Genomic DNA, 27,466 nt, shown 5'->3' with positions numbered 1-27,466 from the left:
ATCTTGGCTTTATCAACTTCAATTCCCTGTGGAGTAACAACATAGCCAAGAAAAGATACTCGGTCGGTGCAAAAGGTGCACTTCCCAAGGTTACCAAACAAACGTGCATCACGTAGAGCAATAAAAACAGCACGTAAATGTTCCAAATGTTCTTCCAAAGATTTGCTATAAATCAGTATATCATCAAAATAGACTACCACAAATCGTCCAATGAAAGCACGTAAAACTTCGTTCATTAGTCTCATGAAAGTACTAGGTGCATTAGTTAACCCAAAAGGCATGACTAACCACTCATATAAACCAAACTTAGTTTTAAATGCAGTTTTCCATTCATCTCCCAATTTCATACGAATTTGATGGTATCCACTACGCAAATCAACTTTGGAGAATATTGTAGAGCCACTCAATTCATCAAGCATATCATCTAGCCTAGGAATAGGATGACGATAATGAATAGTAATATTATTAATGCCTCTACAATCAACACACATACGCGACGTACCATCCTTTTTAGGCACTAGTATAATAGGAACAGCACAAGGACTAAGAGATTCGCGTATATAACCTTTGTCGAGCAGCTCCTGTACTTGACGCATAATCTCCTTCGTCTCCTCTGCATTGGTACGGTATGGTGCACGGTTGGGTAGCGATGCACCGGGAATTAAGTCAATTTGATGCTCAATCCCTCAAATAGGTGGTAATCCCGGTGGCACGTCTTGTGGAAAGACGTCAGCGAACTCCTGCAAAATGTTAGTGACAGCAGGGGGCAAAGAGGAAGGCACGTCCTCGAATGAAAATAATGCCTCTTTGCACACAAAAGCATAGCAAACAGATTTGTTGAAATCTAGCTCATCAATATCAGATTTTGTGGCAAGTAAACATGCACTTTTCAATTTAATTTCAGAAACAACACTAGATGGTTTATTATTAGGTTTCATTTGTTGCTCAAATTCTTTTGCCACAATCTGATTTTCACTCTTATTTTTCTCCTGTTTTGCTTTATTAGCTCTATTAATGTCATCTTTCAAAATGGAATCAGGAGTCATATGAAGCAAAGTAATATTTTTATCCTTATGAACAAGAGTATACTGATTGTTTCTACCATGGTGTACAGAATTTTTATCAAATTGCCATAGTCTACCAAGTAATAAGGAACATGCTTGCATGGGTACCATATCACAATCAACATAATCAGCATATGTAGAGATACTAAAATGCACACGAACAGTACGTGTTACCTTAACCTTGCCGCTGTTGTTGAACCATTGGATGTAGTAAGGATGTGGATGTGGTCTTGTGGTGAGAGATAGTTTCTCCACCATCTCCATGCTAGCCAAGTTGTTACAGCTCCCTCCATCTACGATGACGCGAACAGAACGTTCCTTCACAACTCCCTTTGTATGGAACAAATTATGCCTCTGATTTTACTCTGCTTGTGTGACCTGCACACTCAAAACACGTTGAGCAACTAAACATTCATACCTGTCAGCGTCTTCAGGAGCCATGTATTGCGTCTCATTTTCAAAATCATCTCCACCATGTTCTTCACGTGTAATAAGAGCTAAAGTCTCCTCATCATAGTCACTAGCGGACTCATACCCACCATCCTCAGTAGCAATCATTACACGCTGAGATTTGCATTCTCGCGCATAATGTTCTCTTCCCTTACAACGACGACAAATAATATCACTTGTGTGCCCTGTTGATGCCATGGAAGAAGAAGAGCTCTGTGCAGGCCCGGCAGGTGCGCTCTTGGCAGATAGTGGTGGTTGTGCCTGCTTTCTTGTATCACGGCTGGAGGTGGAACCTGATGGAGGTGCTGGTGCAGTGGAAGTAGAAGATGCACGCGGTGTCCATGATGAAGGTCGACCTGCAGAAAAGTTAGTTCGCGCCACTGCTTGTCGATCCTGCACTTCACGTTCAGCTTTACAAGCAAGATGGAATAAACGAGTGATATTAGTATACTCCTTATACTCTAGAATGGTCTGAATCTCTCTATTTAAACCACCCATAAAACAAGCAAGCATAGCTTCATTCTCCTCAACAATACCACATCTAATCATGCCAGTTTGTAATTCCTGATAATATTCTTCTACAAAAAATTTCCCTTGTCGTAAACGCTGCAGTTTTTGAAGCAATTCACGTTGATAATATGGTGGAACCCAAGGAGTACGCTTAGCAGTTTTCAAAGCAGCCCAAGTAGCTGGAATAGGATATAATCTACAATGTTCAGACCACCATACACATGCAAAACTAGTGAAAGCACAAACAGCAGCAGCAACCCGTCTCTCCTCGGGATATTGTAAACATGTAAAACGTTGTTCAATTTCTAACTCCCAAGTAAGATATACATCAGGAATGTATCTACCCTCAAACGATGGAATATTCAATTTCAGTTTAGGAACATGGTCATGATCTCGTACCTGAGGTGGTGGTGCAGGCCTACCGTTGCGAATATATACCTGAGGTCGACCTGCTGGTGGTGGTGCTGGTGGCTGCACGTAGTTCTGATTTTGATCAACCTCATCCTCATAATCGCCCGCATAATCGTCATCCTCCTCAGCCACCGCAGTAGCAGGAGCCAAAGAAGCATCAACAGTAGGTGCAGCGGCACCCGAATTTTGACCAGTCTCAATTGGAACGCGCTGTGCTCGTCCCACTTGATTTGGAAGGCGGCGTTGGAGATGTGGTTGTTGTTGTTGTAGAGGTGCGACAGGTGCAGCCGATGGTGGTTGGGGAAGACGCTTGAGCAATTCATTAAACCTGTTATCCAGCTTTGTCTCAAACGACTTCTCCACGGCATCTATCTTCTCCATAGCCTCTTCAAATCTGTTTAGCACATCTCCCACCTGGCCACTCATCATTTGCTGAAATTTATCATGCAACCCCTTGTTCGTCATGTTCTCCCAATCAGTCTCGTCGGCTTGTGATCCTGCCATGGTTAGCAGCAATAGAAACACAAAAGAATATGATCCTACAGACTACTAGGAAGTGGTGGTGATGGTGGTGTGTCACAAATCCTTCTAGCGAATCTCAAATTCTTACCAGTTCTTACCTAGCTGCAGGTGGTGATCGGCAACCGTTGTAGTCAAAACTCTCAAAGCTTGGATAGAGTGATTACCAGGGAGAGTCAAACGCACGACGTAGATGTATGTGGAGCTGGGAAGGCTTATAATATGGTAGCAAAAAGGGTTAGGAATAATCAATTCAGATATGCAAAGTTGAATAAACGCTCAACGACGGTACTGTGCTGGTCCTAGGCTAGACCGTGCTAGAGACGCGAGCCTAGAACACTAACAAAATCACGGCGCTGCACGTAAACAAGGGAGGAGCACACTCTGAATGTTTTTTTTCACTTTTTTTGGCACTTTTTTCCTCTTTTTTTTGCTCCGTAACAATTTTTTTTCGAAAAAGTCTACAAATGGTCTAAAAACTACCTAGCCAGAATTTTCCAGACTTAGTTTTTTTTGAAACTGGAACTATTTTTCTACTGCAGGTAAAACAGAAGTTTGGGAGTCCTTCTCTGGCACAACTCGGAGTATGGCGTGATCCGGAAATCCAAAACAGAGTAACAAAATACTGGACTCGGACTAGGATTGGTGGCGGAGATAAATCTGGTGGAACTCGGACTGGTGGTGGAGATGAATCTGGTGGAACTCGGACTGGTGGCGGATATATGTTGCAGGTGTACTCGGATTGGCGTGATGGCGGCGGATATGTGGTGGCGTATATGGACTCGGATTGGCGGTGAATATGTGGTGGTGGTATATGGCAGCGGCGATGAAGTTGGTGCGGTGGTGGTATATGGCAGCAGCGATGATGATGTTGCGGTGGTGATATATGGCAGCGGCGACGTGACAACCTGTGAACAGAACTTGAAACTCTAAAGGACTAGACGCTAAGACCAGCAACTTGACACGACGATGCAACCGCAAATTCAACAAAGCAAACACAGAAAAGATTATGCAAAGGCTCAGATTGGTTCGGATAGGATGAACTAACCCTAAATTTTTTTGGCTTTTTCATGGACTATAGGTATGAAGAACAAACTCGATCTAAACTACGAAAAACTGTAAAATCTCACCGAGCAACCTGGAAATCTGATACCACTTGATAGAGGCAAAGGTGTCCCGTCTTTCGATGAGATGATGGATATCACTTTGGTGGAAGTCGACTTTGACGATCCGACTACGAACGTGCGATGACGTCGCGCCTTAGCAATCGCTAAACCAACTCCGAGAGGTTATTGACCATTCCGGAGCACGATCAACCTGACCACGAGGGTCTGTTTCCTGCGAGCAAATGAAGAACAAGCAAGAAACTGAGATTGCAATCTAGATATTGCGAATATAAGATGAAAGCTTTATTAATCAAGGTGGGGTTCTGTGACGCCTTTGTCTGGGCGTTGAACACAAACGAAGTACGCGAAGTTGCAGCTATGGCGAACTTTTCATCTAAACAAAACCCAAAGTCTAAACGACGCCCTAAGGACTGTATATATGGAGGAAGAGGGGGGAATTTCGTGGCCCTTGGGGAAGGGGTCTGAAACCAACCCTATCTCTTGTTTCCCCACACATACGGACTCTAAAAACAGCCTATACTCAAGTATTTCGAAATTACATGGGCCTGGCCCAATAATAAGGTGACGCAGCACCTAGAATAGCCTCTGGACGAAAGTTATGAAGTAGCATCTTGTATATTTCGTCCAAGGCTTCATGCACGCATTATGGTGGCTTCAACGTCCTGAAATCATCACTTGTAACTCCGTTCTTGTTCACCATGCGCATGCCATCATCTCCATGCTTGTTCTTGCTCCAATGTTCATCCTTCTCAAAGCTAGGCCCTTCATTTGTAAGCAAAACAAATGTATCCAATTTAGGCAGCATCATATTCTCATGAACATTAGAATCATTACCAAGAAACGAAAGTCCCTGCTAATTTAATTGGCGTGCGCGAGCTCTAGTAATTGGTCTAGTATGTATAGCAGCAGGGGCTGTGGGTGTAACAATGGTATTGATGTCCTCATCACTGCCTAGCAAGAATTTTCCAGACTTAGTTTTTTTTTAAACTGGAACTATTTTTCTACTGCAGGTAACATGGAAGTTTGGGAGTCCTTCTCTATCACGACTCAGAGTATGGCGTGATCTAGAAATCCAAAACAGAGTAACGAAATACTGGACTTGGACTGGTGGCGGAGATGAATCTGGTGGAACTCGGACTGGTGGGGGAGATGAATCTAGTGGAACTCGGACTGGTGGCGTATATATGTTGCAGGTGGACTCGGATTGGCGTGATGGCGGCGGATATGTGGTGGCGTAGATGGACTCGGATTGGCGGTGAATATGTGGTGGTGGTATATGGCAGCGGCGATGAAGTTGGTGCGGTGGTGGTATATGGTAGCAGCGAGGATGATGATGCGGTGGTGATATATGGCAGTGGCGACGTGACAACCTGTGAACAGAACTCGAAACTCTAAAGGACTAGACGCTAAGACCAGCAACTTGACACGACGATGCAACCGCAAGGTCAACAAAGCAAATACAGAAAAGATTATGCAAAGGCTCAGATTGGTTCGGATAGGATGAACTAACCCACATTTTTTTGGCTTTTTCGTGGACTATAGGTATGACGAACAAACTCGATCTAAACTGCGAAAAACTATAAAATCTCACCGAGCAACCTGGAAATCTGATACCACTTGATAGAGGCAAAGGTGTCCCGTCTTTCGATGAGATGATGGATATCGCTTTGGTGGAAGTCGACTTTGACGATCCGACTACGAACGTGCGAGGACGTCATGCCTTAGCAATCACTAAACCAACTCCGAGAGGTTATTGACCACACCGAAGCACGATCAACCTGACCACAAGGGTCTATTTCCTGCGAGCAAACGAAGAACAAGCAAGAAACTGAGATTGCAATCTAGATATTGCGAATATAAGATGAAAGCTTTATTGATCAAGGTGGGGTTCTGTGACGCCTTTGTCTGGTCGTTGAACACAAACGAAGTACGCGAAGTTGCAGCTATGGCGAACTTTAATCTAAACAAAACCCAAAGTCTAAACGACGCCCTAAGGGCTGTATATATGGAGGAAGAGGGGGGATGATAGAGGCAAAGGTGTCCCGATCTTTCGATGAGATGATAACTATCGATTTGGTGGAGACGACTTTGACGATCCGACTACAAACGTGCACGACGTTGCGCCTTATCAATCGCTAAACCAATCTCCTGAGGTTACTGACGATGCCGGAAGCACGATCAGCCTGACCACGAAGGTCTATTCCTGCAAGCAATCGAAGAACGAGCAAGAATATGATAATGCAATCTGAATATTGCGAATATATATGAAGTATTGATAGTGGTGGGAATCCGTAAGCGGTCTTGGTCTGGTCGTTGGACACACACGAAGTACACGAAGTTGCAATGGCTAACTTTTAACTAAACAAATTCCAAGGAAAAAGCTACTAGATGGATCTACTTATATAGGAGCAAGGGGTGGTGATAGAGGCAAAGGTGTCCCGTCTTTCGATGAGATGATGGATATCGCTTTGGTGGAAGTCGACTTTGACGATCCGACTACGAACGTGCGAGGACGTCGCGCCTTAACAATCGCTAAACCAACTCCGAGAGGTTATCGACCACGCCGGAGCACGATCAACCTGACCACGAGGGTCTGTTTCCTGCGAGCAAACGAAGAACAAGCAAGAAACTGAGATTGCAATCTGGATATTGCGAATATAAGATGAAAGCTTTATTGATCAAGGTGGAGTTTTGTGACGCCTTTGTCTGGTCGCTGAACACAAACGAAGTACGCGAAGTTGCAGCTATGGCGAACTTTTAATCTAAACAAAACCCAAAGTCTAAACGACGCCCTAAGGGCTGTATATATGGAGGAAGAGGGGGGAATTTCGTGGCCCTTGAGGAAGGGGTCCGAAACCAACCCTATCTCTTGTTTCCCCACACATACGGACTCTAAAAACAGCCTATACTTATGTATTTCGAAATTACATGGGCCTGGCCCAATAATAAGGTGACGCAGCACCTAGAATAGCCTCTGGACGAAAGTTATGAAGTAGCATCTTGTATATTTCGTCCAAGGCTTCATGCACGCATTATGGTGGCTTCAACGTCTTGAAATCATCACTTGTAACTCCGTTCTTGTTCCCCATGCGCATGCCATCATCTCCATGCTTGTTCTTGCTCCAATGTTCATCCTTCTCAAAGCAAGGCCCTTCATTTGTAAGCAAAACAAATGTATCCAATTTAGGCAGCATCATATTCTCATAAACATTAGAATCATTACCAAGAAACGAAAGTACCTGGTAATTTAATTGGCGTGCGCGAGCTCTAGTAATTGGTCCAGTATGTATAGCAGCAGGGGTTGTGGGTGTAACAATGGTATTGATGTCCTCATCAGGTGGCGGCCAAGGAGGTGGGAGGACGTCCCAAGGCAGCCTAAAACCAACCCTAGGTCGTACAAGGCTCATGGGCCCAAGTGGAGGTGATGCAACACCTTTGGACTTGTAGTTTGACTCGGATTCTGGTGCAACGTCAGATTGTTTCGACCATAACTCAATGCTCCGGACGAATTTAAAGGTGAATCCAATTGGGTTGGAAAGATCACGAAATCTAGTTTCCAACAAAAAAAGAATCACCCAATTCGGAGTCCGTATGAAAAAGTTGTTGGCGTTTTGAGTCAGGTATGTCTGTGCAGTCCGAATCTGAATCCAGAACGTGAGAGAATTGGACTCTATCTTCTCTTGGCCCAAAAGTGACGTGAGAGGACTTTTTGAACAGAACGTAAACTTCTCCTTTTGCCTTATCTTCATATGTGGATTGTACAAATGTCCCATACACCTGCAATTAGACAAAACACAAAAGTGTGTGAAGTATTTTTGTTCTGGATAACATAAATAGATTATTGAATAGTTTGCACTAGAAATCACCTGACAAATATGCATGTATGCAATATTTTTGGTCGTATCCAAGGTAGTCATGTCCTCATCAGGGGAATTTCTTGGCCCTTGGGGAAGGGGTCCGAAACCAACCCTATCTCTTGTTTCCCCACACATACGGACTCTAAAAACAGCCTATACTCAAGTATTTCGAAATTACATGGGCCTGGCCCAATAATAAGGTGACGCAGCACCTAGAATAGCCTCTGGACGAAAGTTATGAAGTTGCATCTTGTATATTTCTTCCGAGGCTTCATGCACGCATTATGGTGGCTTCAACGTCCCGATATCATCACTTGTAACTCCGTTCTTGTTCCCCTTGCGCATGCCATCATCTCCATGCTTGTTCTTGCTCCAATGTTCATCCTTCTCCAAGCTAGGCCCTTCATTTGTAAGGAAAACAAATGTATCCAATTTAGGCAGCATCATATTCTCATGAACATTAGAATTATTACCAAGAAACAAAAGTACCTGGTAATTTAATTGGTGTGCGCGAGCTCTAGTAATTGGTCCAGTATGTATAGCAGCAGGGGCTGTGGGTGTAACAATGGTATTGATGTCCTCATCATCCAATGGCGTATGCTTGAGTGTACATGGGGATGATCGTAGGATGCTCCGCATGAACAACCGTTTCCATGGTGAAGAGGTTTTCGATCCGAGGTCGGATCTTTCCCAAGGGAGGGGAGATGATGCGGAGCATCCTACGATCATCCCCATGTACACTCAAGCATACGCCATTGGACCTAAGGTGAACTCGCTCCTTTCCGAATCTTCCCTTTCCGCATGTAAGACATGGATGCTACTTCAAGCGCGGACCTTGTGCATACTCAGGTACACCCGAGGAGACCATGGAGAGCCCAAGGACCAAGGCCAAGCGTGCACGGAAGCGAAGGAAGGAGAAGGAAGAAGAGCCTGCGGCTATAGGCCCCGGACATCCGGCCCCAGCCCGACCCCTGGAAATCCGGGCCCGACCTATCCAGAGAGCTCCGGAAGCGACCCCGACAGCCCGGACATCCGGCCCCATGCCCCGGACATCCGGCTCCTCCCGAAGCCCCGGACATGCGACCCTTCCGCCTGGAAATCCGGCCCACCATCACAGAACGTCCAGAAGCTGTATCTCGCCAGCCCGGACATCCGGCGTCTCGGGAAAGCCCGGACATCCGGCCCCTCCTGCCTACGTGCAGTGTATCCGGGCCGAAAGCCCATGTACCCCTTCGCCCCTTAGACTATATATACTCCCCTCCACCTACGTTTTAGGGTTAGCAAAGGATTAGCTCATATGTGAGATAGAGCTTTGCTCATCCATTACGGATCTACTCCACGAGAGAGACCGCGGCCCCTCTACGGAGAAGATCCCCTTGGATTCAAGACCTCCTCACAGAGAAGACCCCCATCAAGACCTCCTTACGGAGAAGAACCGGTTACCCTTTGTATCGTCCGTTGTTGACTTTGGATCTTGTATCTTACCTTTGTGTTCATCGATCTAGCGCATGTGTGATCTATTCTTGTTGGTTGAGTGATTTCTCTCGTGTTCCCCTCGTGTTTCCCTTGTGTTCCCCCTCGTGTTCATCGCGTTCTTCGTAGGGATTTGCTCCTTTCGTGAAAGATCGGCCATCTAGGGTTCCGCCCTACATCACATTTGCAACCAATGGCCGTTACACCAGGCGGTGGATCATCCAAGTCCCATACTTGATTCTCATCCATGGACTCTAACTCAGATCTCATGGCCTCCAGCCATGCCTCGGAATCTGGGCTCACCATCGCTTCCGCATACGTGGTCGGCTCGTCGCTTTCTAGCAACAATACATCACGCACTCTGCGCAATCTTTCCGACCTCCGTGGTTCCGGTGCCGCTTCCACTACGGGTTCCCTGACTGACTCCTGTATGATCTCATCATCAGCCGAGCCGTCCCCGAGTGGTCCTCGAATTTCTTCGAGTAGGACCGTCCTCCCACTGGCCTCCCGACTGAGAAACTCTTTCTCTAGGAAAACCCCGTTATGAGCAACAAACACTTTGTTCTCTTCCCGGTTGTAGAAGCTATATCCCAAGGTTTCCCTTGGATATCCCACGAATATGCATTTATCCGACTTAGGTGTAAGCTTGTCTGACATAAGTCGCTTGACAAAAGCTTCACAGCCCCAAATCTTTAGAAAAGACAAACTGGGACTCTTCCCGGTCCACATCTCATGTGGTGTCTTGTCTACGGATTTTGATGGTACCCTGTTAAGTGTGAAAGCTGCAGTTTCTAGAGCGTATCCCCAGAATGACAAGGGTAAATCCGATTTGCTCATCATAGACCGGACCATGTCCAACAAGGTACGATTCCACCATTCCGACACGCCGTTTCTCTATGGCGTACCCGGAGGTGTGAGCTGAGGTACTATACCTCGGCTTTTCAGATGATCATCAAACTCCTGGCTCATGTATTCACCTCCACGATCAGATCGTAGAAGCTTTATAGTCTTGCCGAGCTGATTCTCAACCTCGTTCTGAAACTCTTTGAACTTTTCAAAAGTTTCCGACTTGTGCCTCATCAAATAGATATATCCATATCTACTCAAGTCGTCGGTGAAAGTCACGAAGTACTAATAGCCAACTCTGGCAGTTGTGCTCATTGGACCACACACATCACTATGTATAAGCTCCAACAGCTCGGATGCCCTCTCGCAACTCTTTGCGAAAGGAGACTTAGTCATCTTGCCGAGCAAGCATGATTCACATGTCTCAAACGACCCGAAGTCGGACGAAGTTAGGAGCCCATCATCATGGAGCTTTTTCATGTGTTTCAGACTAATGTGTCCAAGCCGGCAACGCAAGAAGTATGTCGGATTTATCTCATTAGGCTTATGCCTCTTGACATTCACGTTATAGACCGGTTCTTGTTCCAGATTCAATATAAATAGCCCATCAACAATGGGTGCATAGCTATGGAACATATCATTCAAATAAAACGAACAACCATTGTCCTTTAAATTGAATTCATAACCCTGACTCATCAAACATGAGGCAGAAATATTGTTCCAACTAAGTGCAGGAATGTAATAACAATTATTCAATTCCAAAATAAATCCAGAAGGAAGCTGGAGCTGTATCGTGCTGACCTGCAACGCAGCAACTCTTGCTTTGTTGCCGACCCTGATGTCAATCTCCCCTTGTGCCACACGCCTAGTTCTTACCAGCCCCTGCATCGAGTTGCAAATATGAACAACCGATCCGGTATCAAATACCCAAGAGCTACTAGGTATGTCAGCAAGGTAAATGTCTATAACATATGCAACAAGTGTACCTTTGCCAGAAGCAGCATTCCCGGCATTCTTGCCATGCTCTGCAAGCCACTTGCTACAGTTCCTCTTCGAGTGACCAGTTTCCTTGCAATGATAGCAAATGGTCTTCGAGTCCGGTCCAGACTTCGGCGCTGCGGCGGAGGTTACCATCTCCGTGCCCTTTGCCTTAGCCTTCTTCTTAGACCAACTCTTCTTGAACTTAGCCGATTTCTGCACCATCAACACTTGATGCGTGCCTTTCTTAATATCCTGCTCTGCCACTTTGATAGAGGCAAAGGTATCCCGTCTTTCGATGAGATGATGGATATCGCTTTGGTGGAAGTCGACTTTCACGATCCAACTACGAACGTGCGAGGACGTCGCGCCTTAGCAATCGCTAAACCAACTCCGAGAGGTTATCGACCACGCCGGAGCACGATCAACCTGACCACGAGGGTCTGTTTCCTGCGGGCAAACGAAGAACAAGCAAGAAACTGAGATTGCAATCTGGATATTGCGAATATAAGATGAAAGCTTTATTGATCAAGGTGGAGTTCTGTGACGCCTTTGTCTGGTCGCTGAACACAAACGAAGTACGCGAAGTTGCAGCTATGGCGAACTTTTAATCTAAACAAAACCCAAAGTCTAAACGACGCCCTAAGGGCTGTATATATGGAGGAAGAGGGGGGAATTTCGTGGCCCTTGAGGTAGGGGTCCGAAACCAACCCTATCTCTTGTTTCCCCACACATACGGACTCTAAAAACAGCCTATACTTATGTATTTCGAAATTACATGGGCCTGGCCCAATAATAAGGTGACGCAGCACCTAGAATAGCCTCTGGACGAAAGTTATGAAGTAGCATCTTGTATATTTCGTCCAAGGCTTCATGCACGCATTATGGTGGCTTCAACGTCCTGAAATCATCACTTGTAACTCCGTTCTTGTCCCCCATGCGCATGCCATCATCTCCATGCTTGTTTTTGCTCCAATGTTCATCCTTCTCAAAGCTAGGCCCTTCATTTGTAAGCAAAACAAATGTATCCAATTTAGGCAGCATCATATTCTCATGAACATTAGAATCATTACCAAGAAACGAAAGTACCTGGTAATTTAATTGGCGTGCGCGAGCTCTAGTAATTGGTCCAGTATGTATAGCAGCAGGGGCTGTGGGTGTAACAATGGTATTGATGTCCTCATCATCCTCCCCTTCTTGAAATGAAGTCGTCCTCGACGGAAGCTCATCTTCCTCACCCAAATAAGGCTTCAAATCTGCAATGTTAAAAGTGGGACTAACCCCAAAATCTGCAGGCAGCTCAAGTTTATATGCATTATCATTTATTTTCTCTAACACCTTAAAAGGACCATCAGCACGTGGCATTAGCTTTGATTTGCGCAAATCAGGAAATCTATCCTTACGCAAATGTAACCAAACAAGATCTCCAGGTGCAAACACAACATGTTTTCTACCCTTATCTCCAGCAAGTTTATATTTAGCATTCATACGCTCAATGTTTTCCTTAGTTAACTCATGCATTTTTAAGATCAATTCAGCACGTTGTTTAGCATCAAAATTAACCTTCTCCGAACATGGAAGAGGCAACAAATTAATAGGTGCACGAGGTAGGAAACCATACACAATTTCAAAAGGGCACATCTTAGTAGTAGAATGCAATGAACGATTATAAGCAAACTCAATATGAGGCAAGCATTCTTCCCACATTTTCTTATTATTCTTCAAAACAGCCCTAAGCATAGTAGACAATGTTCTATTGACTACTTCAGTTTGTCCATCAGTTTGGGGGTGACAAGTAGTACTAAAAAGCAGTTTAGTCCCCAACTTAGCCCATAAACATCTCCAAAAGTGGCTAAGAAATTTAGTATCACGATCGGAAACAATAGTATTTGGCACACCATGCAAGCGAATAATTTCACGAAAGAACAAATCAGCAACATTAACAGCATCATCGCTTTTATGACATGGTATAAAGTGAGCCATTTTCGAGAATCTATCCACGACAACAAATATGCTATCCCTCCCCTTCTTTGTTCGAGGTAAACCTAAAACAAAGTCCATAGATATATCCTCCCAAGGAACACTAGGTACAGGCAAAGGCATATATAAACCATGAGGATTGAGTCGTGACTTAGCTTTTTGACATGTAGGGCAGCGACCAACAAAACGCTCAACATCCCGTCTCATCTTTGGCCAAAAGAAATGTGTAGCAAGTACGTCCTCCGTCTTCTTCACGCCAAAGTGTCCCATTAATCCTCCTCCATGCGCCTCCTGCAACAACAAAAGACGAAGAGAGCTAGCTGGAATGCATAGCTTGTTAGCACGGAACACAAATCCATCATTAACGACAAACTTGTTCCAGGTTCTTCCTTCTTTACAATTCTGCAATACATCTTTGAAATCAGCATCATGCACATATTGATCTTTGATGGTCTCCAAACCAAATATTTTGAAGTCAAGTTGTGAAAGCATAGTATAGCGACGAGACAATGCATCAGCAATAACATTTTCTTTACCCTTCTTGTGTTTAATGACATAAGGGAAAGTTTCAATGAATTCAACCCATTTAGCATGTCTACGATTCAGTTTAGCTTGACTTTTAATATGTTTCAAAGATTCATGATCAGAATGTATAACAAATTCTTTGGGCCATAAATAATGTTGCCATGTTTCTAAAGTCCGAACAAGAGCATATAGTTCTTTATCATAAGTAGAATAATTCAGACTAGGCCCACTCAATTTTTCAGAAAAGTATGCAACAGGTTTGCCATCTTGTAATAACACACCTCCTAATCCAATGCCACTAGCATCACATTCAAGCTCAAAAGTCTTATTAAAATCAGGAAGTTGGAGTAAAGGAGCATGTGTCAACTTATCTTTCAATACCGTGAAGGCTTCTTCCTGTGCGGTACCCCAAACAAAAGGCACATCCTTCTTTGTAAGCTCGTTGAGAGGTGCAGCAATGGTGCTAAAATCTCTCACAAAACGCCTATAGAAACCAGCGAGTCCAAGAAAGTTCCGCACTTGTGTGACCGTCACTTTGAACATCCCATGCAATTCAGTAATCTTCTTATCCATGCCGTGCATATGATAGTTCGAGATGAACATCCCATAGCTAGGCGGAAGAGAACCCAGAATTGCATCTGTAGCCAGCTCATCCAAGAGCGGGAAGCCCAACCTATCCAAAGCTTGCACATATCCGATCATCTTGATCACATGCGGGCTCAGTGGATCACCTTCCTTCAGCTTGCAATCCATCAAGGATCGCTAGACGTTGAACCTTTCGGTCCTAGCCTGTGTCTGAAACATGCTCTTGAGACTCTCGATCATATCATAAGCCTCAACATTTTCGAAATGCTGTTGCAAATCGGGCTCCATACAAGCCAGCATCAGACAGTTGATCTCCGTTGATTCATCAACGAGTTTCTGGTAGGCATTCTTAGCTGTGGCACTAGCATTATCGGCAGGTTCCTCTGGAAGTGGATCCTCTAGAACATGTTCCTTTTTATCATGCTTGAGAACAATTCTCAGATTTCTATACCAGGTGGTAAAGTTTGTTCCATTCAGTTTATCCTTTTCCAGAATTGATTTCAATGCAAAGTTGGGTTGAGCAGGTGGTGCCATTGATCTACAACAGAAAATATGCAATCACTAAGCAATGTGTTTATGTAGAGTAATTCTAGCCTTAAACGAAAATACTCCCGCTGAAGTTGGCATCTGATGCGGAGCATCCTATGGACATCACCATGTCAAGAGTCCATTTGGCAAGTGACACGTGCCACATCTACTTCATACATACAAAGGTGAATCATCTCCTTTACACGTGTCCACTTGTACATCTCGAGGATGGTATACTACTTGACCCCTCTCTCGTGTGCCTACATAGGTGTGAGCGGAGCTACACATTCATCGAGAAGGAGTCCAAGAAGAAGAGAACATCTACACCATCCAAGAAGGAAGCCTGGAAGCGGAGAAGGAAGCGCCAAGGAGAAGGCAACAGCTCCCAGGCGACCCCGTGCGCACGGGCATGTACCGCGCCCACGCGACCCCCGTGTCCACGGGCCTCACGGACCCCGTGCGCACGGGCTCATGCGTCGGGTCTCTGGATACCCCGTGTGCACGGGCTCCACTTACCCCATGCACACGGGGCCCCCTGTGCGTGGCTGATTGGGCTTGGCCCTTGTATCCCCATCTCGTCCCTACTTACCCCTTCATCCCTTGGACCTATATATACTCCTTCATCTCCTCCATTTAGACTTAGCTAAGAATAGAACTAAACACTAGAGCTTAGCTCATGTATCTCCCCTTGTGGGATTCCTCTTGAGAGAGAGATACTCCATTGGAGTTCAAGGCCTCCATTGGAGAAGATCCCTAGTGGATAAATCAAGCCCTCATCTCCTTCATAGGATTTGGGATGAACTCTACCATGTATCTTGTTTCCCTTTGATTGTTCATGTACCTTGTGGATCTTGTGTGTTTGTTGGTCTAGTGGATGTGTGATTGGACTTGTTCTTGAGTGTTCCTCTTGTTTTCTCTCTTGTGTTCATCTTGTTCTTGGGGATTCCCCCTCCAATTCGTGAAAGATCTCCACTTATGGTTCCACCTACAACATCTTGGTATCATGTGCCATGGTTTCTCACGAAATTGGAGCCCCCCTTGTTCTCTAGCCTAATTTTGTTGTGTTCTTCCCCAAATTCGAAAATTCCCCACCAAAAATAGCCCCAATTTTTTTTGTGATTTGTTGGTTTGATGAGGTTTTGTTGGATTTGATCCATGGATTTGCTTGGTTTCAAGTGGATCTAGCTTTCCTCCACCTTCCCCTACCTTCCATCCTTCGATTTTGACCGCAATTTCGAGATTTACCCACGGATCCGGAGCAGTTCGTCCGCTCACAGAGCACCCCGTGCACACGGGCCATCGGGACCCCGTGCACACGGGCCAGACAGACCCCGTGCGCACGACCCTTCCAGTGCGTTTCGGCCACTGCCCCGACCTCCCATCCTCCCATACCACCCCCATACCCCCAACTAAACCCCAGCAACGAGATCCATCCATTTTGGAGCCCAGATCGGGAAGAAATCCGCCAAACCCGCGTGTCCCAGGTGACCCCGTGCCCTCGGTGTGTGTACCGTGCGCACGGCACCCCGTGCCCACGGGCCCTAGACCTCGTGCGCACGCCCCCCCTACAGCAGCCGTGTCCAATTCACCGTTTCGGCCATAACTTCCACATCCGGAGTCCGATTTTCGTGTTCTTTAGCTCGTTGAGTCGCTATTGACATCCCCCATCCACCTAGATAGGTTCCAAAATCATTTGACTCCATCAAAATTTTGACATTTCCGCATCTTTGCCTAGGCCTTACACCATATCATCCGCAAACCCACCATAGCCTTCCGCAACCTAACCCATTTTGCTCCATTTAGCATTTGTGGTTGTTTGAGTGGTGACTTGAGTCTCCTAAGGTGTTTAGGCTACTTAGGGACGGTTGCTTCTTCATCAACCACCACTTCTGCATTGCCATCCCCGCTACCACCATTTGACATTTGCCTTTGGAGATTTTGAGTTTGCGGTTTTTACCGTTTCCTAAGGTGTTTCGGCTAGTTAGGGACGGGTCTACATCATCTTGGTATCTACATCAAGAATACCGCCACTCATCATCGCCACGAGGTCGTCATCGACATCGACCACTTCACCAATTTGACACCCTAACCGTAAGCAAGAACGGTAACCTCTATATCATCTTGGTATCGTGGTATCCCATCATTGTAAATTCTTGCCATTACATTGTTAACCCCCTAGCCCATTTTTGCGTCACTTACCTAGCGAGACTAGCCTTTGAGTATTGCCGGCCACGTTACTTGTGCACATTAGTGATCCACCCTTCCATTGCATACATACCATATCATATTGGTATCATCATATCATCCCTTGTGTCACAAGATTGTTCCCGCATATACACAATTGCTATCTTGGTTTGTGCATTTCGCATAGTGGCCATATAAAAAAAAGCTTTTAAGCAAAAGAAAAGAGAGCAAAGAGCTTGTAAGCAAGTGCCATAGCATCATACCACATTGCACATAAGATTGTCATATCCGATCATCTTGGATTATCTTGAGAAGAACTACAGGAACATCATACACATAGCATACTTGGGATAGAAAGCTCATACATTTTGCATCTTATAGGTTGTGCACAAGTGTCGTATCCGCCTATTGAGCAATCGTGCTAGCGTCTCTCTTGAGTCAACACGAGCGTTTTCCGTGGAGTCCACATTTTGTGCTCATTCCTTGGTTGCACGACCCCATTTATCTATTCGTGTGTGTGTTTCCGTGTACCACATATTGCTATTGGTCTACTTTTCTCTTGCAAATTTGTGAATCTTTTACAACATTATTGACTCTTGCTAACATTTTGCATCAAATTTTTGTGCCACTATCCTCACCAAGCTACTCCATAAGCTTTACTTGATAGGTGTGAGTGAACAAGTCCGGTACCAATTCCACTATTCTTCCATCTCACATTGAGTGAAACGGGATACATCCTCAACTTTGGGAAAAGGTAACTTGGTATTGTTTATCTCATTTCCTACTCACCTCTACTTGAGTCTTGTGATGGATAGGCAAGGCATTTCACCTTCGGTCTACAACAACGACGACGAGTTCGATGCTATGAAGAACGTCATCGACGCCAAGATGGACAAGCAAATGGAGGAGCTCAAGGCCCTCATCAAGTACCGCAAGCGGTCTTCCTCATCTTCGAGAAGATGCTCAAGTGCAAAGACTTCCGTGCTACCATCTCCCGCAAGTACACACAAGCATCGACATCGACAAGACCATGAAGAGCGACCTACTGGAAGAGAGTTGGCTTCTCTGCCACCCCCGTGCACACGGGCCTTCGACCCCCGTGCACACGGGACCCCGTGCACACGGCCTCCAGCACCCCCGTGCGCACGGACTACACAGAGCCACGACATCAACCTCAAGACTACGGCTTCTTCAACACCTTTGGCATCTTCGCCAAGTGACTTCAAGGCATCTTCGGCTTCGGACATACGGCATCTTCGCCGACAAGCACCTCAAGACTACGCTCAAGAGAAGCTCCCCAAGCTCAAGTCCGCGACTTCACGAGCTACTACGACCTCGACACCGACCACGAGATTCCTTTCTATGGGACTCTAGAACCCGAGGAGTATCTCGAGTGGGAGCGTTTGATGGACGACTACCTCAAGCTACATCAAGTCCCTCCCGAAGATCAAGTGAAGTGCGCCTCAAGAAACTTCCACGACTACGCGTCCACATGGTGGCTTCACACACCTTCGGAGACCTACGACATGAGTTGGCCCAAGACGAAGAAAGCTTTGCGGCAAGAGTTCGTGCCTCCAACCTACACGGAACAACTTCTACGCCAATTGGAGAACACCATCCAAGGATCTAAGTCCATCGACGAGTACTTAAGGAGATGAACAAAGCCTTGCGACGAGCCGGCGTGGACGACCCCATGTCAATGAAGTTCCACTTCATGATGGGATTGAACAACGACATCTCCAAGACTATCTTCCTCGAGAACTACAAGTCCCTCGACGACAACTACATTGGTGCTCTCAAGGCGGAACAAGAACTCATGAAGGCCAAGGCTTCTCGACCCCAAGCACACTTCTCGAAGACCAAGCTCCAACACGGCGAGCATGAGGCTAGTACCACCACGATGTCCAAGTCCGACGAGCTCCAAGACGATCCTCCCAAGTTCGACTTCACCACCATCCCTCTTTGTGGCATTGATGATGCCGAGTCCTCCATGACTCTTTTTCAAGATGGTGCGGCAACGAGTACGACTACGGAGACCTTCAAGGACCAAGCTTTGGAGGCAAGCGACATGGTGACGAGCAAGGATGATGCTTCCATCTTAGGAGGCGAGAGTGATGTTGTGCCATCTTCGGCCTTCATCCACGGCGACGGTGACGAGATGATCGAGCATGGGATTTTCCCTTCGGTTATGGACGAGAGTGATGTTGTGCCATCTTCGGCCTTCATCCACGACGAGAGTGATGATGTGCCATCTTCGGCCTTCATCCATGGCGACGACGACGGGACGGTTGAGCATGGGATTTTCCCTTCGACCACGGTGACGTATGATGACTTGAGTGACTTTAGCCACCATATTGAGATTGAGAGTGACTTCACCACTAGCCCCATATCTCATGAGTTGCCCTAATTCCCATGTGAGGAGAGCCACCGCCACCACCACTTGAGTGATTTGAGTGACTCCACCATATGCGACATTGAGTGCACCAGCCTTGAGGGAGTGAGTGAGCCACCACCGCATAGAGAGAGTGAGGTAGTTGATGAGGCATATGAGGCTATTTCGATTTCTAACAACTTAACCTCTACCTCTATTGTGTCTTCTCATTTGGTGCTAGGTACCATCTATGATGACGTGACGATCCTCGACGACTTTGTCCTCCCTTTGTGATGCGGAGCATCCCATGATCATACCCATGGACCTACCATCGTCTCATCAAGAGCCAAGAGGACCCATGACACAAGCACGAGCTAGAGCTCTCGAGAACGAGGTGACTTCCTTCCTTAGTGATATCGCATATGATCCACTCGAGACATGGCTACTACCTAAGTCCGATATGCTATGCATGATCAGGTGTCAAGAGGACCCTCACGAAGATGCACGTGAAGACGGACAAGCCACCAAGTCCATGGATGAAGAGAACAACGGAAGAAGGCAAGTTCACCTTCCAGGCCCCGGACATCCCGCCCCTGAAGATGTCAACAACAGCCGCAGCCCAGCCATCGAAGTGCTACAGGGCCCGGACATCCGGCCCCAGCCCCGGACATCCGGCTCCTCCCGAAGCCCCGGAAATCCGGCCTCTCGCCCGGACATCCGGCCTCGTCTATCCAGAGAGCACAGAACGCCTCCACGCCAGCCCGGACATCCGGCACCTCCTGAAGGCCCGGACATCCGGCACCTCCTGAAGGTCCGGACATCAGGCCCGACGCCCGGACATCCGGCTCCCCCTGTCTGCGCACAGTAAAGCGCCTAGGCCCATGTACCTCTTCGACCCCCTAGACTATATATACTCCATCCCCTTCCTCTTTCTAGGGTTAGCATTGGTTTAGCTCATATGTGAGATAGAGCATTGCTCATCCATTACGGATCTACTCCACAAGAGAGACCGCGGCCCCTCTACGGAGAAGATCACCTTGGATTCAAGACCCCCTCTTGGGTGGCCCCCATCAAGACCTCCTCACGGAGAAGAACCGGTTACCATTTGTATCGTCCGTTGTTGACTTTGGATCTTGTATCTTACCTTTGTGTTCATCGATCTAGCGCATGTGTGATCTATTCTTGTTGGTTGAAGGATTTCTCTCGTGTTCCTCTCGTGTTTCCCTCGTGTTCATCACGTTCTTCATAGTGATCCGCTCCTTTCGTGAAAGATCGGCCATCTAGGGTTCCGCCCTACATCATCTTGGATCAGAGCCAGCTTGTCTCATGATATCATCTTGGTATCATGGGCCACGTTGATCACGACTTCGGAGCCCCCTCTCTTTGTTTTCTAGCTTGAGTTTGTTGTTTTTCGTCCTAATCTGAAAATTGCCCCACAAAAATAGCCCCAAATATTTTTTGTGATTTGTTGGCGTGATGAAGTTTTGTTGGATTTGATCCGCGGGTTTCGTGTGCTGCAGGTAGATCTTGCTTTTCCCCATCTTTTCCCCAAATTCCATCCACAAAATCTTCCGAATTTTGCCACGGATTTGACCTCTCCACGCGGTGTTCTTCAAGTTCATCCACGGATCCCGAGCCCGGACATCCGGCCCGACAGCCCGGACATCCGGCCCCTGACAGCATCACTTCCATCCTCCACTCCGTTTACCGCCTAACTTTCGTCCAATTTCGTCCCGGTGCCCACATACACTTCCGCATACCACCACCACTTCCGCATAGCACCACCATAGCCTTTTCCCGCTACGAACTCCAACAATTTTGACTCATTTTGCTTTGAGAATTTGAGTTGTGGTTTCCGTGTCGTATTGTATTTCGGCTATCTAGGTACGGTTCGGCATCAACATCACCACCGCTCACCTTCGCCAAGGACTACTACGAACGGCTACATCACTTTTGTATCACCTTCACCTTCATATCATCTTGGTATCGTGATATCATCATACTCTCTTGCATTTGCATTGATAACCCCATAGCCTTACTTTTGCGTAGCTTACCCATCGAGACTAGCCTTTGAGTATTGCCGGCAACGTGACTTGTGCACATTAGTGTTCATACTTCCCATAACATACATACCATCATTGAGTTGCATATCTTGGTATCATCTCTTGTGTCACAAAGTTGTCTTCGCATACACAATTGCTATCTTGGTTCGTGAAGCATTGCATGAGAAAAGAGCTCAAACAACAAAGAGCCAAACAAGCTTTTAAGCAAAAGAAGAAAGACAAGCAAAGAACTTATAAGCAAGAACCATAGCATCATACAAAATTAAGATTGTCATACTCGATCATCTTGGATCGAAAACATAGAAACATCATACATATAGCATACTTGGGATAGAAGTCGTTGCATTTTTGCTTAGTAGGTTGTGCACAAGTTCGTATCCGCCTATTGTGCAATCGTGCTAGCGTCTCTCTAGTGTTGTGCAACAAGAGCATCTTGGTGGATTCCACATTTTGGCTCAACCTTGGTTGCACAACCCCACATTATCCATTTGCGTTTGTGTTTCCGTGTACCATATCTCGCTATTGGTCTACTTGTTGCATTTGCAAATTTGTGAATCTTTTCCAACATTATTGAGTCTCACTTACAATTGCATTCAAATTTTGTGCCACCATCCTAACCAAGCTCCACCATAAGCTTTTACATGTGTAGGTGTGATAACCGACAAGAATTGGTACCAATTGTGCTATTTCCTTGCTACACATTGGAGTGATCTTTGATCCATTTTCAACATCGGTCAAGGTACATTTGGTATTGGTTCTTCTTTTCTCCCACTCACGTATCTTTGTTTGGAATGATCGATAGGCCAAGTACTTCTACCAACCCACTCTTCTTGGAGCAAGACGACGACATGTCATCCTACGTCACCAAGACTCAACTATTTGGTGCACACCGAGCTTTGCATCAAGAACAACTTGCTTTGGGCGATCGCATCGACAACCTCGCCACCGACCTACGACGATCCGAGCAACGTACAAGAGAATACTTCGACACATCCATGAGTTCCCTCAAAGAAGATATCCGAACCATGATGGTCCGCTCTTCTACAACTTCGTCCTCGTCAAGACGGAGCCGCTCAAGTCGACACTCCGACGACACTATCTCCGGTTCAAGTACACCGACATCGAACACTCTTCGGCGTGCCACGCGTCAAGACCGTCAAGCTAACCGCAATCCTCTACACGACACCGACTCTCAAGAGCATCGACATTGTCAAAACCAAGCTGCTTTCGCACAAGCACAAGAACGGCAACGCAAACGACAACTAGAACAAGAGGACCGAGCGCGACAACATCAAGATGCACAAGACGCCGAGGCGCAACGTCAAGAACAACAACTACGTGAAGCTCAAGCACTTGAGGCGCAACGTGCCCTTCAAGATTCAAGTCGTGCCGTAGCCAATCGAGGCCGACTGATGCGGAGCATCCTACGATCATCCCCATGTACACTCGAGGCTACGCCATTGGACCTAAGGTGAACTCGCTCCTTTCCGAATCTTCCCTTTCGGCATGTAAGACATGGATGCTACTTCAAGCGCGGACCTTGTGCATACTCAGGTACACCCGAGGAGACCATGGAGAGCCCTAGGACCAAGGCCAAGTGTGCGTGGGAGCGAAGGAAGGAGAAGGAAGAAGAGCCAGCTGCCCCAGCAGCCGGACATCCGGACATGTCCCGGACATCCGGCCCCTGCCCCGGAAATCCGGCATCGGCTATCCAGAGAGCACTAGAGTCGGCCAAGTCAGCCCGACATTCGGCCCCCAGGCCCGGACATCCGGCCCGTCGCGAGCCACCGGACATCCGGCTCAGCTCCCGGAAATCCGGCGCCCATCACAGAACGTCCCGAAGCTGAACCTCGTCAGCCCGAACATCCGGCCTCCCTGCTCGGACATCCGGCCCATCGCGAAGCCCCGGACATCCGGCCCCTCCTTCCTGCGTGAGTGTATCCGGGCCGAAAGCCCATGTACCCCTTCGCCCCTTAGACTATATATACTCCCCCTCCACCTACGTTTTAGGGTTAGCATTGGTTTAGCTCATATGTTAGATAGAGCATGATGCGGAGCATCCTACGATCATCCCCATGTACACTCGAGCCTACGCCATTGGACCTAAGGTGAACCCGCTCCTAAATGCTTCTCCTTTCCATTCATGTGAGACATGGTTGCTACCTAATGCAAGGACACTACACATGCCTAGGTACCAAGGAGACCCTCTCGGAGATGCTCGGAATGATGGACAAGTCCCCAAGTACAAGGATGAAGGAGCACGACGAGAGGAACCGGAGAAAGGCTACAGGACCCGGACATCCGGCCAGGCCCCGGACATCCGGCCCCTCCCGCAAGCCGGGACATCCGGCACCAGCCCGGAAATCCGGCGCCCATCACAGAAGGCACCCGAAGCTGAACCACGTCAGCCCGGACATCCGGCTCTTCCCGAGCCGCCGGACATCCGGCCCCCCCAGCCCGGACATCCGACCCCGCCTATCCAAAGACTACAGAAGTTTGCACCGCCAGCCCGGACATCCGGCCCCCAGCCCGGACATCCGGCCCCTCCTGAAGCCCCGGACATCCGACCCGTCGCCCGGACATCCGGCTCCGTCTGTCTGCGCACAGTAAAGGGTCGAGGCCCGTGTACCCCTTCGACCCCCTAGACTATAGATACCCCTTCTCCTCCATCTTTCTAGGGTTAGCATTGGTTTAGCTCATATGTGAGATAGAGCATTGCTCATCCATACGGATCTCCTCCTCGAGAGAGACTGCGGCCCCTCTTCGGAGACGATCCACGTTGGATTCAAGACCCCCTCTTGGGTGGCCCCCCTCAAGACCTTCTTTCGGAGAAGAACCAGTTACCTATGTATCATCCCTTGTTGGATTTGGATCGTGTATCTCTTTGTGTTTCGAGGATCTAGCACATGTGTGATTGTTCTTGTTAGTTTGAGTGATTCTCTCGTGTCTTCCCCTCGTGTTTCCCCTCGCGTTCTTCATGTTCTTAGTTGGGATCCGCTCCTTTCGTGAAAGATCGACCATCTAGGGTTCCGCCCTACATCAGAGCATTACTCATCCATTACGGATCTACTCCACGACAAAGACCGCGGCCCCTCTACGGAGAAGATCACCTTGGATTCAAGACCCCCTCTTGGGTGGCCCCCATCAAGACCTCCTCACGGAGAAGAACCGGTTACCCTTTGTATTGTCCGTTGTTGACTTTGGATCTTGTATCTTACCTTTGTGTTCATCGATCTAGCGCATGTGTGATCTATTCTTGTTGGTTGAGTGATTTCTCTCGTGTTCCCCTCGTGTTTCCCTCGTGTTCCCCCTTGTGTTCATCGCGTTCTTCGTAGGGATCCGCTCCTTTTGTGAAAGATCGGCCATCTAGGGTTCCACCCTACATCATCTTGATATCATGAGCCACGTTGATCACAATTTCGGAGCCTTCCCGTTGTGTTTTCTAGCCTAGTTTTGTTGATTTCTTCCCCAATTTCGAAAATCCCCACAAAAAATAGCCCCAATTTTTTTTGTGATTTGTTGGTGTGATGATGTTTTGTTGGATTTGATCCATGGATTTGCTTTGTTACTAGTGGATCTAGCTTTTCCCCAATTTTCCCCACTTTCCATCCACGAAATCTCCGCAATTTTGCCCCCGAAATCATCAATTTCCGCCCACAAAATCGAGTTCCTCGAGTTCATCCTCGGATTTGGAGCCCGGACATCCGGCCCGTAGCCCCGGACATCTGGCCCCCCGGACATCCGGCTCCTGGAGCGCATTTTCGCGCGCGGTTCTAGACATCATGATGAGGACATCAATACCATTGTTACACCCACAGCCCCTGCTGCTATACATACTGGACCAGTTACTAGAGCTCGCGCACGCCAATTAAATTACCAGGTACTTTCGTTTCTTGGTAATGATTCTAATATTCATGAGAATATGATGCTGCCTAAATTGGATACATTTGTTTTGCTTACAAATGAAGGGCCTAGCTTTGAGAAGGATGAACATTGGAGCAAGAACAAGCATGGAGATGATGGCATGCGCATGGGGAACAAGAACGGAGTTACAAGTGATGATTTCAAGACGTTGAAGCCACCATAATGCGTGCATGAAACCTTGGACGAAATATACAAGATGCTACTTCATAACTTTCGTCCAGAGGCTATTCTAGGTGCTGCGTCACCTTATTATTGGGCCAGGCCCATGTAATTTCGAAATACATCAGTATAGGCTGTTTTTAGAGTCCTTATGTGTGGGGAAACAAGAGATAGGGTTGGTTTCGGACCCCTTCCTCAAGGGCCACGAAATTCCCCCCCTCTTCCTCCATATATACAGCCCTTAGGGCGTCGTTTAGACTTTGGGTTTTGTTTAGATTACAAGTTCGCCATAGCTGCAACTTCGCGTACTTCGTTTGTGTTCAGCGACCAGACAAAGGCGTCACAGAACTCCACCTTGATCAATAAAGCTTTCATCTTATATTCGCAATATCCAGATTGCAATCTCAGTTTCTTGCTTGTTCTTCATTTGCTCGCAGGAAACAGACCCTCGTGGTCAGGTTGATCGTGCTCCGGCGTGGTCGATAACCTCTCGGAGTTGGTTTAGCGATTGCTAAGGCGCGACGTCCTCGCACGTTCGTAGTCGGATCGTCAAAGTCGACTTCCACCAAAGCGATATCCATCATCTCATCGAAAGACGGGACACCTTTGCCTCTATCAAGTGGTATCAGATTTCCAGGTTGCTCGGTGAGATTTTACAGTTTTTCATAGTTTAGATCGAGTCTGTTCTTCATACCTACAGTCCACGAAAAAGCCACAAAAAAAAATTAGGGTTAGTTCATCATATCCGAACCAATCTGAGCCTTTGCATAATCTTTTTAGGGTTTTTGCTTTGTTGAATTTGCGGTTGCATCGTCGTGTCAAGTTGCTGGTTTTAGAGCCTAGTCTTTTAGAGTTTCGAGTTCTGGTCATAAGTTGTCACGCCGCCGCCGCACCATCATCATCGCCTTGCCATCTACCACCATTGCTTATCCGCCACCGCTTTGCATCCGTATCCATATACCACCACCAATCCGTATCCATATACCACCACCGATCCGTATCCATATACCACTACCGCTACCATATACCACCACCGCTGCCATATCCTACCGCCATATATCCACCACCAATCCGAGTTCTTTTCATATTCGGTTGGTTTTAGAGATCCATATATTTTCCGTTTCGTGTTTCCTTGCCTGAGTAGGTCTCGAAAAAAAAAACTCGGAGACCCCCGGGCAGTTTTTAGGCCAAAATTTCGGCAACCAAAAATATTTTTTCCCTATCCTATTTTTAGGCCCCGGGTAGTGTTTTGAGACACTCGGCATCATAGTGATTTTTTGTCGCACTTTTTCGTCGTCGCTGCCCTGATTTCCGAAAAAACAAATAGTCAAAAAATTTTGTGCCCATCCTGTCAGTTTGACCTGGGAAGAGTTTTGAGACACTCGCCATTATAGTGATTTTTCGCGAAAAAAAAAGAGCGCAAAAAAAAAGAGCGCAAAAAAAAAAGAGCGAAAAAAAAAATTCCAGAGTGTGCTTTTCCCTTGTTTACGTGCAGCGCCGTGATTTTGTTAGTGTTCTAGGCTCGCGTCTCTAGCACGGTCTAGCCTAGGACCAACACAGTACCGTCGTTGAGCGTTTATTCAACTTTGCATCTCTGAATTGATTATTGCTTACCATTTTGCTACCATATTATAAGCCTTCCCAGCTCCACATAAGTCTACATCGTGCGTTTGACTCTTCTTGGTAATCGCTATATCCAAGCTTTGAGAGTTTTTGACTACAACGGTTGCCGATCACCACCTGCTGCTGGGTAAGAACTGGTAAGAATTTGAGATTCGCTTGAAGGTTTTGTGACACACCACCATCACCACCACTTCTAGTAGTCTGCAGGATCATATTCTTTTGTGTTTCTTTTGCTGCTAACCATGGCAGGTTCACAAGCCGATGAGACTGATTGGGAGAACATGACGAA

The sequence above is a fragment of the Triticum aestivum genome, chromosome 5D, assembly GCF_018294505.1.
Source record: "Triticum aestivum cultivar Chinese Spring chromosome 5D, IWGSC CS RefSeq v2.1, whole genome shotgun sequence".
Lineage (NCBI taxonomy): Eukaryota > Viridiplantae > Streptophyta > Magnoliopsida > Poales > Poaceae > Triticum > Triticum aestivum.
This window is presented reverse-complemented; position numbering follows the sequence as displayed.